Source organism: Bos indicus, chromosome 3, assembly GCF_029378745.1.
Source record: "Bos indicus isolate NIAB-ARS_2022 breed Sahiwal x Tharparkar chromosome 3, NIAB-ARS_B.indTharparkar_mat_pri_1.0, whole genome shotgun sequence".
NCBI classification, from domain to species: domain Eukaryota; kingdom Metazoa; phylum Chordata; class Mammalia; order Artiodactyla; family Bovidae; genus Bos; species Bos indicus.
This window is the reverse complement of record NC_091762.1, coordinates 79,844,604-79,857,136: the sequence shown is the minus strand read 5'-3', so window position 1 is coordinate 79,857,136 and position 12,533 is coordinate 79,844,604.

Below are 12,533 nucleotides of genomic sequence, written 5' to 3'. Positions count from 1 at the left end.
AAAAGACTCTGATGCTAGGAGGGATTGGGGGCAAGAGGAGAAGGGGATGACAGAGGATGAGATGGCTGGATGGCATCACTGACTCGATGGACATGAGTCTCAGTGAACTCCCGGAGTTGGTGATGGACAGGGAGGCCTGGCGTGCTGTGATTCATGGGGTCGCAAAGAGTCGGACACGACTGAGTGACTGATCTGATCTGATCTGAATAATTAGTGATTTTGGGCATCTTTTCATATGCTTTTTGGCTATCTGTATTTCTCCTTTGGAGAAATGTCTGTTTAGATCCTCTGCCCATTTTTGATTGAGTTATTTGTTTTTTTGATATTGAGCTTGAGCTGTTTGTACATTTTGGATATTAATCCTTTGTCAGTTGCTTCATTTGCAAATGTTTTCTCCCAATCTGAGAGTTATCAGTTTTTTTGTTGTTTATGATTTCCTTTGATGTGCAGAAGCTTTTAAGTTTAATTAGATCCCATTTGTTTATTTTTGTTTTTATTTTCATTAGGTTAATCAAAAAAGATCTTGCTGTGATTTATGTCAAAGAATGCTCTGCTTATGTTTTCCTCTAAGTGTTTTATAGTATATGGCCTTACATTTAGGTCTTTAATCCATTTTGAGTTTATTTTTGTGTATGTATTAGGGAGTGTTCTAATTTAATCTTTGTACATGTTTCTGTCCACTTTTCTCAGCACCACTTATTGAAGAAATTGTCTTTTCTCCATTATATATTCTTACCTCCTTTGTCATAGATTAGGTGACCACAGATGTGTGGGTTTCTCTCTAGGCTTTATATCCTGTTCTGTTAATCTGTATTTCTGTTTTTTTTTTTTTTGCCAGTATTATACTGTTTCCATGTCTGTAGCTCTCCAGGAAAACATTAAACTTGTCAACATTTGAATCATAGGGGTCCCAGAGGAGAAAGATAAAAGCCCTGAGAAAATATTTGAAGAGATCATAGTTGAAAACTTTCCTAACGTTGGAAAGGAAATAGTTAACAAAGTTCAGAAAGTGCAGAGAATCCCACACAGGATAAACATGCTGAGACATATATTAATCAAACTAGCAAAAGTTAAATACAAGAAAAAATATTAAAAGCAACAAGGGAAAATGAACAAATGATGTATTCAATACAAGGGATTCCCCATAAGGTTATCAGCTGGTTTTTTAGCAAAGAAACTCTGCAGGCCAGAAGGGAGAGACAGGCTATATTTAAATTAATGAAAAGAAAAACTTACGACTAAGAATACTCTATCCAACAAGGCTCTCATTTAGAGTTGCCAGAGAAATCAAAAGATTTACAGACAAGCAAAAGCTCAGAGAATTCAGTACCACCAAACCAGCTTTACAACAAATACTAAAGGAACATCTTTAGGCAAGAAACACAAGAGAAGTGAACAACAGAGGAAGGGAAGAAAAAAAAAACCTACAAAAACAAAGCCCAAACAATTAAGAAAATGGCAATAGGAACATACATATCAATAATTACTTAAAGTGCAAATGGACTAAATACTCCAACCAAAAGACCTAGACTGGCTGAATGTATACACAAGCAAGACCCATATATATTTGCTGTCTACAGAGACCCACTTCAGACTTAGGGACATATACAGACTGAAAGTGAGAGGTTGGAAAAAGATATTCCATGCAAATGGAAATCAAAAGAAATCTGGAGTAGCAATACTTATATCAGAACAAATAGACTTTAAAGTAAAGACTATTGTAAGAGAGACAAGGAAGGATACTACATAATGATCAAGGGATCTATCTAAGAAGATATAACAATTGTAAATGTTTATGCACTAAACATAAGAGCACTTCAATACATAAGGTAAATGCTGCTGCTGCTGCTGAGTCGCTTCAGTCGTGTCCGACTCTGTGTGACCCCATAGACGGCAGCCCACCAGGCTCCGCTGTCCCTGGGATGCTAAACAGCCGTAAAAGGGAAAATTTACAGTAGCACAATAATGGTGGAGGTCTTTAACACTCTGCTTATATCAGTGGACAGATCATGAGACAGAAAATTAATAAGGAAACACCAATCTTAAATGACACATAGACCAGGTAGGCTTAATTGACCTTTAAAGGACATTACATCTGAAAGTAGCAGAATACATTTTCTTCTCAAGTGCACAGAGAACATTCTCCGGGGTAGATCACATCTTAGGTCACAAATCAAGCCTCGGTAAATTTAAGAAAACTGAAATTATGTCAAGCATCTTTTTGGACCATGATGCTATGAGATTAGAAATCAATTACAGAAAAATACAAAACAAAACTGTAAAAACTCCCTCAGCATTTTGCTGGAGTATTTCATAGTCTTCTTGGTGCCATTTTAGCCAAAGAGAAGTCTGATGCTATTCTGTCTCTTGAGCCTTTAAATGTGAGCTTTTTTTTTTTTCTTCTTCTCTAATTTGAAGCTTTTATTGTCATCTTATTATCCTTGGAATTTTGAAATTTCAAGATGATGTACCTGACATGATTTTTAATTGATTGTGTGGGGAAATGCAATGGATTTTTTCTATCTGGATATTTGCCTTTCAGTTTTGAGATTTTTTCTTGTAGTATTTATTTTATCAATAATAAAGTCAACTTCCCCCTACAATTTAACATCTCAAATTTGGTAATGAGGATGCATATTTAATCGATGGTTTCTTATAATAACCATCAGTCAGGTGGCAGTAATGACATGGCTGTGTAAAAAAAACATTCTGTTGACACTTTCTTATTTGACCAGCATCAAAGAATCTTGTGTTCCATGAAACATTGCAAATTCTTTCATTTGGTTTTCTTGATTCTCTTTTTCTAGAACATCTGCTACTATATTTTATCTAATTTAATCTGCTTTCTGTTGTAAGATACACCATTATTTTATGTATCACGAAGAAAAATATACTTTCAATTAAACTATAAGAATATTTTATTGTGTTTTCATTTGCAATGTTAATTTTATTCTGATTCAAAGAATATGTTTAAACTTAATTAAATATAAAATGTATCATATATTTCTCCAGTGGGTACATAAAACAGAACATTCACTAAAATAAATTGGATGTCACCCTGAAAACTTATCCATATTCAGAATTCATCTCTCTGAATCCCTTTTGAATTCCAAGTCATTAATATCTTGCTCATTCATGAAGTATCCCTTTGTGTGCCATGAATAGTGCTGGTCCTGAAAAGATGCTTAATAATCATGTCGAGTGAGCTTGCTTTGTGATTCCTTCTATGAGAACGTTGTTAAAAATGCTTTGTTCTCTATTGTTCCTTTTGCTTCCTCACAAAGTATATGGTTTCTAGATGTTAAAAGAGCATTCCATTATTGTCTCTTGAATTTTCTTGAAACCAAACTAATACAAATTTTTCAGGTTTTCATAAATGTGCAAGTCATGACAACTAGTTTATTACTGCAGCCTCTCTGAGAATAATTGTGAGATACTATCGATTCTGAGATGTATCTGATTTCATGGTTATAATAATTTGGAAAATGTGCTTTGTATTTAGATGTTGAACCATATGGATGAATCCTCTAAAAATGTCTTATTTTTTAAAATCCAGTTTTCACATCTTATATATTTATATTGTTATAAATGTCCTTAATTGTAAGGAAGAAGAACTTGAATTTTGTCAAGATGAAATGGTAAGGATTCCTGGAAATCTTTGATCTCTAAAAGCAGCACATGTGCCAGAAGATCTACCTGAACTTAGAGGGATTGAAAAATACGAAATACCATGTTTACGGTTCAGGCATCCTTTTACAGGTGCCCTGGGGAACCATGCCTAAAAGCAGCAGGAAGCATTTTTCCAGCTGTCCTTCTGTAGAGATTCACAATCATAGTGTACATGCTGTAGTGTAACTGGATCTATTCACTCAAATGTAGATTTCCTGCAACTTTATGAATGACTGCATGGTTCAGTTCAGTTCAGTTCAGTTCAGTCGCTCAGTCGTGTCCGACTCTTCGCGACCCCATGAATCGCAGCACACCAGGCCTCCCTGTCCATCACCAATTCCTGGAGTTCACTCAGACTCAGGTCCATCAAGTCAGTGATGCCATCCAGCCATCTCATCCTCCATTGTCCCCTTCTCCTCCTGCCCCCAATCCCTCCCAGCATCAGAGTCTTTTCCAATGAGTCAACTCTTCGCATGAGGTGGCCAAAGTACTGGAGTTTCAGCTTTAGCATCATTCCCTCCAAAGAAATCCCAGGGCTGATCTCCTTCAGACTGGACTGGTTGGATCTCCTTGCAGTCCAAGGGACTCTCAAGAGTCTTCTCCAACACCACAGTTCAAAAGCATCAATTCTTGGGCGCTTAGCCTTCTTCACAGTCCAACTCTCACATCCATACATGACCACAGGAAAAACCATAGCCTTGACTAGACGGACCTTTGTTGGCAAAGTAATGTCTCTGCTTTTGAATATGCTATCCAGGTTGGTCATAACTTTGCTACGAAGGAGTAAGCGTCTTTTAATTTTATGGTAGTCTATTGAATAAATGCACTGTGCTTTATTTAATCCTTTCTTTAATGTTGATCATGAAACTGCTTCCATTTTAATTTTTGCATTAATCAATGCTGTGATAAACATCCAAATATCAGTGTTTGTAATTTGTTGAGTTAAGGGCTATACACATTTTAGTCTTTTTTGCTGCCAAATTGCCTTTCAGAAAGGTTATATCAATTTATATTTTCACCAACTATCCAGCAGAATAATCATTTCCACACATTTCTTTAATTCTGAGTTTTGTCAGTCTTTGTTAACATGAGGAGAAAGAAATGATCTCCTTATTGGTTTCATTTTTTAAAAATTACTTGGAGCCTGAAGAACTTTCTTATGTGCCATGGTGTCCTGTGAAAGAGAAAGAGGCTGCTCGTTCAGGTGGCTGGAATACGGCAGCTGGAGGGGCTTTGGGGTTGATGTCAGTAGAAGGTATATGGAAGGGAATGGGTAGTTTCTACTTGCAGGAGGCTTGCAGGGTCTGGGGCACTGTGTGGTTTAAATCCTGTTACCTTGCCAGAGACCCTTGTCATCACCTTCTCTAAATGGCTAGATGCATTCCAGGTAGCATAGGTTTTGTTGCTTTGACTATGATGTTTGTGAGAATATATAGCTGCAACCTCCAGACTGTATGGTCCCCACTAGTCCTGAAGAGCGAGTGATCTTGGGGCAGTAAGTAGGGGAGGTGTAAGCAGGCATTTGAGTCAATGGAGAGTCGAGAGAGGGTCTACCAAGCAGGGGAAGAGTGCAGATGATATAAAGCACAATGAGGGAAGTTTAACTCTAGACAATTGTCCATACAGGAGAGGAAGGGCAGGTGCATTTGAAAGGTGAACTGAGGTCACATTGTAGACTTTGAGGCACCTTAAAAGTGAGTGTGTGGAATATGTTCTTTATATTGAGGGCAGTGAGGGTGTGACGGTGCCAAGTATGGCTAGTCCTAGTATGGTGAGAATGGACAAATGCCATGATTTAGGAAAGTTAATAGCATTAGATGGCATTGGAGATGGATGCAGGCAATACAAAAGGTTGTATTGCTGGCTTTACGTGGATCATGCAGTTGATAAAGCCTAGAACTTTTTCCATTGTGACTGACTTATGTTTAATGGGACACAGAATCAGGGGAATGCTTCCAGTTCAGGATTGTTGTTATTCTCTATTTCCCAAAAATGAAAGTAGGAAGTAGTTCATATTTTGACAGACAGGTCAGGCCTTTGGAAGAGGCTGTAACAGAAAGTAAAATAGTTTTTGAACACATCGTATGGTAGGTGGGTAGATTCTGGACATATAAAAAGGCAAAATGAATTCAGAAATTCCATTAGAGAACCTTATAGACTTACCATAAGATAATTTACTTTGCCAAATGGCAGCTAAAGTATAATTCAAGTGGAACATGCACTCATTAAGCCATTTAGACAAGGAAAGTTTACATGCATTTCATTTATTTCATTTGTATGGGTACATCTTTTGTACTTGAAATATTAGACTAAATGATATCTAAACATTGCCTTCATTTGATTGGGAGATCATCTTAAGCACATGGTACAGGGTATTTAAAAAGGCCTTGATATTAATAGCTTGGAATTAGATGGTTTATGATTATTTTCATTAAAATTTAAACGATGTTTTCTGAAATAACATTTACTATACTCTTAGATATAATCTGCCTTAGCAGTCAGTACCTGAATAAATAATTTCACCTCTCATATTCCTGCCTGACAAACAGTGATTTTCAGAGATGATCATAAAACCTCATCACTGATTATTTTTTAGAGGTAGAATGGCAAATATCTTCTAATAAATCATGCCTTAGCTCATTTATGAATAGTTATTAATAATTATTGCTGTGGATCTATTTTGTGCTCATAAAATGCAGTTACATTTGTAGTTGAAGAATTCAGTTTTATTCTCTTTCAGCCTAGCTAAGTCATAGTGGCATTCCTAGGTCAAAAGGAAGATACGTGTTGAAAGCTGGAGGCTGGTGTGAAAGAAATGCACTGTATGTATAACTTTCCTTTCAAATGCAGAGGACTTCTCCAAGGTGGACTGTTCGTAAATTATGGAGTATTCTAGTCCTTCTCTGTCTAGACTTTCTGCTCTAGCAAAGGCAATTTTTATTATTTGTTTTGACCTTAGTACCTTCATTAAAACCTTTTAAAAAACTCTTTGGGGAGAAGATGGGTAAAATGTATTGAATAACCCTGGCCCCCTCTCCTCCATAAGCCAGGCACCTTACTCAGTTCTTTACAATGTTGATTCATTTAATTCTTAGTATAATTTTACAGTATAGGTTTTTTATAAACATTTGAAGATGCAAAGAATGTCTGTCAGATTAAATACCTTGCTTAAGTTTATATAGAAATAAATGGTTTATTTTTCTTTTCTCTAATCCAAAGTCTGTACTTTTGTCAAGGCCCTGCTTAAGACTCACTATATTAAAAATACTTATGGAGAGTTTTATTATGATCCAGGTACATAAATTATCTCATTTAATCTTCACCTAAATAAAAGAGAATTTTATTTTCACTTGAAAAATGAGGAAACCTAGAGGTTCAAAGTCTGAGTAATTTGTTCAGCATCACACAGATCTGGTATTCAAACCTAGGTTCATCGGATTCCAAAGCCTTTGCTCTTACCTACTACATTGCTTTGTTAAATCTTGTCTTTAAAGGTTATGTTTTAAAATTATTCCTTTTCACTATTATTTTGAAATTATTGTTATTTTGATGCTCAAATATGTACACTGCTAACTTTTTATGTAGGTGCAATCAGAGCTAATATGGAGGTGCTACAGACTATTAGCACTCTGTTCCGTGCCTTTTCTACAATAGGGTTTCTCAGCTCACCACTATTGACATTTAGGGCCAGATGATTCCCTGTTGCTGGGGAGAGAGGGACTGTCCTATGCATTACAGAATGTTTAACAGCATCCCTGGCCTTTTCCAATAGTACCCCACCCCTTTTGGACAGTTGTGACAATCAAAAGTCCCTTCAGGCATTGCCAAATATCCTTTGGTGGGGAGAAAGCACCTGCGATTGAGAACCACTGGTCTGCATTATCTCATCTTATCCTCTGAGTCCCCTGGGAAGCTCACACCCCTATGATCTCATTTTCACACCAGCTGAATAATTGCTCAGGGTCGTTTTGCTGGGCAATGGCACCTCCAGGATTCAAACTTAAGGCTTACATATAACATTGGGCTAATTTTTGCTTTGTTCCATGGATTATATCTTCAAACTTAGCTTCAGAGTTCTAGAAGGCTTTGGATGTATAGGATTTTTCTTTTGCCCCAAGGGTGCATGAAAAGTACTTAATATCACAGTGCTTTGACAGCTGTTCATTAACCAAATGGCCCATTTTATGTGGGGCATATTTAAACAAGAGTCTTTTAAACAAAATTTAGCTTTGTGCAGTAATTAAGAACAGGTTTGGAATCAGACACATCACAAATTTAAATCTCATCCCTGCCATCTGTTAGTTCTAGGATCCAGGGAAAAGTTTCTGACCTCTTTTAACTTTGGTTTCCTTGTCTGCTTTGGGACTAATAATTCCTCCTGTAGATATTGTGAGAAATAAATATCACCTAGCACAGTATACGGCACGAGGTTTAAAAAAATTTAGTAAATGGTAGCCATTAGTAATACAAATAATCATAACATTAATGATAGAAACATTTTGGATTTTTCCTTTATAATATGAGATTGTTACATATACTTAATTTCAATCAGGTTAAAAAAACATTTTATTCTGTGTCTGTGGAACAACTTGAAAGTTGCTGTTGCCTTAGCATTAAATAAAAATTACATAAAATAAACAAGCATTCAGAAGAGAAATGAGGAAAGTAGGGAAGAAACATAAAGTAGAAGAAACAAAAAAACAGAGCTGTTACATAATATGACATACTGAATTATTTAGGTTTCAAAAAATAATTAAGTTTAATTCATTTTATTTCGGTAAAGAAAGATTAACCCTCTTGGTGGCTCAAAGAAGAACCCTCTTTTGGTGTCAAGAACGGCTGACTTAACTCATCCCTGATCTCAACCCTTAGCCGTCTGCTGGTTTGGCATCTCTTGTTTCCTTCCCCAAGGTTTGACCTTTAGCTGCATTTCCTCTGACTCATTTTTGGGTTCATCTCCTGGCTTTCAGCTTCTGCTCTGAGGATTCCTTTCCTAGGTTCCCAGGTCCTCCAGTTAACTCCCAACTGGGTTTAGTTTCCATACCGGACTCCTTCTTCCGTGGAAGACACTCCAAACCCCACCATGCCTGAGCTGCACCAACTGCTCGGGGCCAGGCTTCCTGACCTTCCGCCACTCCTGTTGGCCCTAAGCCAACTTTAATGAATCCCTTCTGAGCATAATTGGCTGTAGTCATTTTGGTTTTAACTATAGGTTGGTGGCGTTGGACTCCCCAGAGGGTAAAATGCAATGATGCAAATTCATTGTTTTTAGACTCTTGAGGGTATTTTTGTGCTTGCAGTGCTTCTCATTTTTTCACCTTTTGGCACATTTGGGAAATATTGTTTGTTGGGAATGCTGACATACATAGATGAAGCTGTTCTTTGTTCCAGGGCCTGCATGTTTATGGGGGGATGACTATCTCAGCCTGCTATACAAAGTGATATTTTATACTGGGAAGTGGAGAGCACTGGGGATGGGGTGGGAGAATGTAAACAATTATTCTGTAGCCTCTTCACTTTCTATTTAACTGTCACCTGCTTTCTGAAAGGCCTAGTCAGCTCTGGAAAAGCTGCCCCATGAATAAAAAGACGTAAGAATGAGAGTAAGGATACAAGTTCTTGTACGGGGCAGTGAGGGGAAAGCTAAATCCCTTTGAGGTCATGGTGGGAGATGTTAGAACTGGAAGGAGACTGGGAACAGGGAGAGTGAGACAGCTACTGATGGAGTCCCAGAGTGAGGTCTTGAGGACTTGGGGTATTATCTACCAAACTGGAGAGGAATGAGTCACTTGTTTTATTCATACAGAAAAAACTTGGGTGTATATCATGGGCCAGAAATACATTTGTGGGCCTGTGTGCTAAGTGGCTTCAGTCTTTGCGACCCCATGGACTATAGCTCCTGGCTCTTCTGTCCATGAAATTCTCCAGACAAGAATACTGTAGTGGGTTGTCATGCCCTCCTCTAGGTGATCTTTCTGACTCAGGGATCAAACCCTGAGTGTGATCTATAGTATCTATTATATCTCTTATATTGGCAGGTAGGTTCTTTATCACTAACGCCACCGGGAAGCCTGAGACATACATTTACCACCTTGGCAAATAAAGCTCTATTTATACCCTTGTTGAATTTTGTCAGGCTATCATTATTACCATTTAGATGTGAGGGGTGTGGGGAAAAAGGAGTTAACAATACTATTCAAGTTACTATGTTAAATAATTGGGGAGATGGTGTTGCGAGTCACTAAAAAACAGAGCAAGAAAAAGATGCAGTTTTGAGTAGGGAGATGGTGTGTTGAGTTTTGAACATTCTGAGTTTGATGTTTGTGCAACATAAAATAAATGCTGTCTGGAAGGTACTGGAAAAGTGGTTTTGGAACTCTTAAGACAGAGTCACATCAGAGAATCCATATTTTAGAAATGAACAATGTAGAGATCCATACATTTTTGGTTAGGGGCTGGGGGTCGGAGGTGGTCCATGAAAGTAAAAGACTGTATGAAAACGCTGCGTGCCAGTGTGGTTTTTCGGAGGCAAGGGTCTGCTGTGGTTTAAAGGAGTCACTACCTCAGACAGTAAATTAAGACCTGAAGAGTGAATTGGCAGAAATTATTTTTAAAGTAAAAGAGGTGAGAATCAAAGATGACTTTAAGGTTCCCCCCCTTGGCAATAATGCTAGAGTGTGAAAAGGAATTGGTTTGGGGAAAATATATGATTAGAATATTGAATATGAGTTGGAATAGAACTTTGGAAACTAGTATATCCAACAGGCAGGAGTGATTGTGGCCAAGGAAAACGAGTGAGAGATCTGGAATTTAGATCTGTTAGTGTTCAACATCACAGTGATGTTGGAAGCTGTGAGTGTGTTTGAGTTCTCAGCAAAGGTTTCTAATAAAGAAAGAATCATGCATAAAGCCAAGTTTTGAGCTCTGGGTAATACCAAGAGTAGAGAGCCAGGTGAACAGAAGGACGAGGGCATTCCGGGCACTTGATGGAAATGCAGTCATGAATTGACTAAAGCACCTGGCTTGCCAAATCCTTGCTTGACACAGCTGCTGTTTGGTAGAAGCAGCTCGAGAGACATATCATCATTCCTTTCCTCCAGTTTTCTAGATTGCTAGTCTTTAAATCTCCTTGCTCCTTAGTCCTTATAATTAAGTTCATTTAAAGCACACTGTCCCAAACTAACAAGTTAGGAATTTGGGATTAACAGATAAACAGTACTATGTATAAAATGGATAAACAATAAGGACTTACTGTATAACAGTAATAATCTATCATGGAAAATAGTCTGAAAAATTTACATATATATATAAAACTGATGAAGTATATATATATATATAAAACTGAAGATGTATATATATGAGTCATATATACATATATACATTTTGACTCATTTCCAGGGATTCCTGGCTGGTGTTGCTTGAGGACCACCGTGCCTTTCTCTGTGCCAGGAGCAGAACTTACCAAGACCTGAGTGAAGTAATGTTGTTCCCAGTTTAGCTTCAGTTCTGGTTCATCAGTTGCCCTGCCAGTGGTCTTAAAAATTAGCAGGCACAAATTTGAGAGAATTAGATTAAGGTCAGGGGAAAGTTTAATCATTGCCTGCTTTTTAGTAGTAGGACAATCAAATCTTAACACCTAGAGGAAAGTGAAAGAGATGAAGGCGTTAATTACAGAAAACCTGTGTAGGGAGGATACTGGAATAGATAACAGCATCACTGAATTTCCCTCCCTTGTGTGAGGAGGGATCATAACACAGGGCGACACGAAGCTCTCCCAGAAAAGCCAGAGAAAAGCCTAAATCTTGAAGAGGCTCTTTTATTCCAGGAGTCATCTGGCTGAAAAATTTTGCCCAAAGGGAATACTTCCAGAATGAGATTTCTCAGTGTGGGTCCCAAGTCCTGCACGGCCCCACCATCCACAAAGGCTTGCTGGGAAATCAAGGCGAACCTTCATTTCTTCAGCGGTCACCTCGAGAACTGCTGTGGAGTTCTTGGAGTGATCCCGATCAGGTGGAGGAATAGACACATGGCTAATTCTGGAACGCTAGAGCAAAGTCGTTGACCACAGGGAAAGACCAGATGAAAACCTGCCTTTGCTCCCCGAGGGAAAAGTAGAACCACCACATCACTGTTGGAGCTAGAAAAGCCTGTCAGTCAGTTGAAGTGTCAGAACAACCTCTGCCCTAGGGCACTATTCACTTGGGCATCTCAGATTATCCTACACTTTCTGCCCCAGTTTCCTGCCCAAGCTACCCTAGACTGCTTACTGCCTCACAGCAGTCGGGTGCCCTGCTTTTCTGAAAAGCAGATGTTCAAATCTCCCAGAACAAATGCTTTGGGAGCTGGTGTGGCCTGACTGGCCCACTTGCCAGTACAGCATTTGCAGCAGGTCAGCCATGGGGGCAGCAGGCACCCCACAGCCTTTCTGACATTCTTTCCAACTGCACGTCCACAACTGGTAAAGGTGACGCAGACCTAGCTTTTGCCCCTCCCTAAGGGAAAAGCCAGCCCTGCTTCACATCCTAAGGGCAATTTGGTTTCCTCTCTCATTGACTTCTGGAGCTGGGGTCTCACCCCGAAGGCAGTGCGTAGTCACATCTTATTTCTTAATGGCTGAGATGTTGCTATAAACAGAGGCTGGCTTTGGGAGATGTCGCCTGGGTGTGTAGCTTCCTCCTGGTCACCTCCTGGAGTTGGCATCTCTGAAGGATCCTGACAGCAGGCATCACTAGGTCAGTCTGTGGACCACTGTAACCTCTGCTGCAGAGATGAAGGCTCATCCTTGACACCTTGTAGTGCTGTAGCCAGGACCGCCGTTCTATGCGTTTTTCTTGTCCTTTTAGCTAACATCTGGTGTATATCTA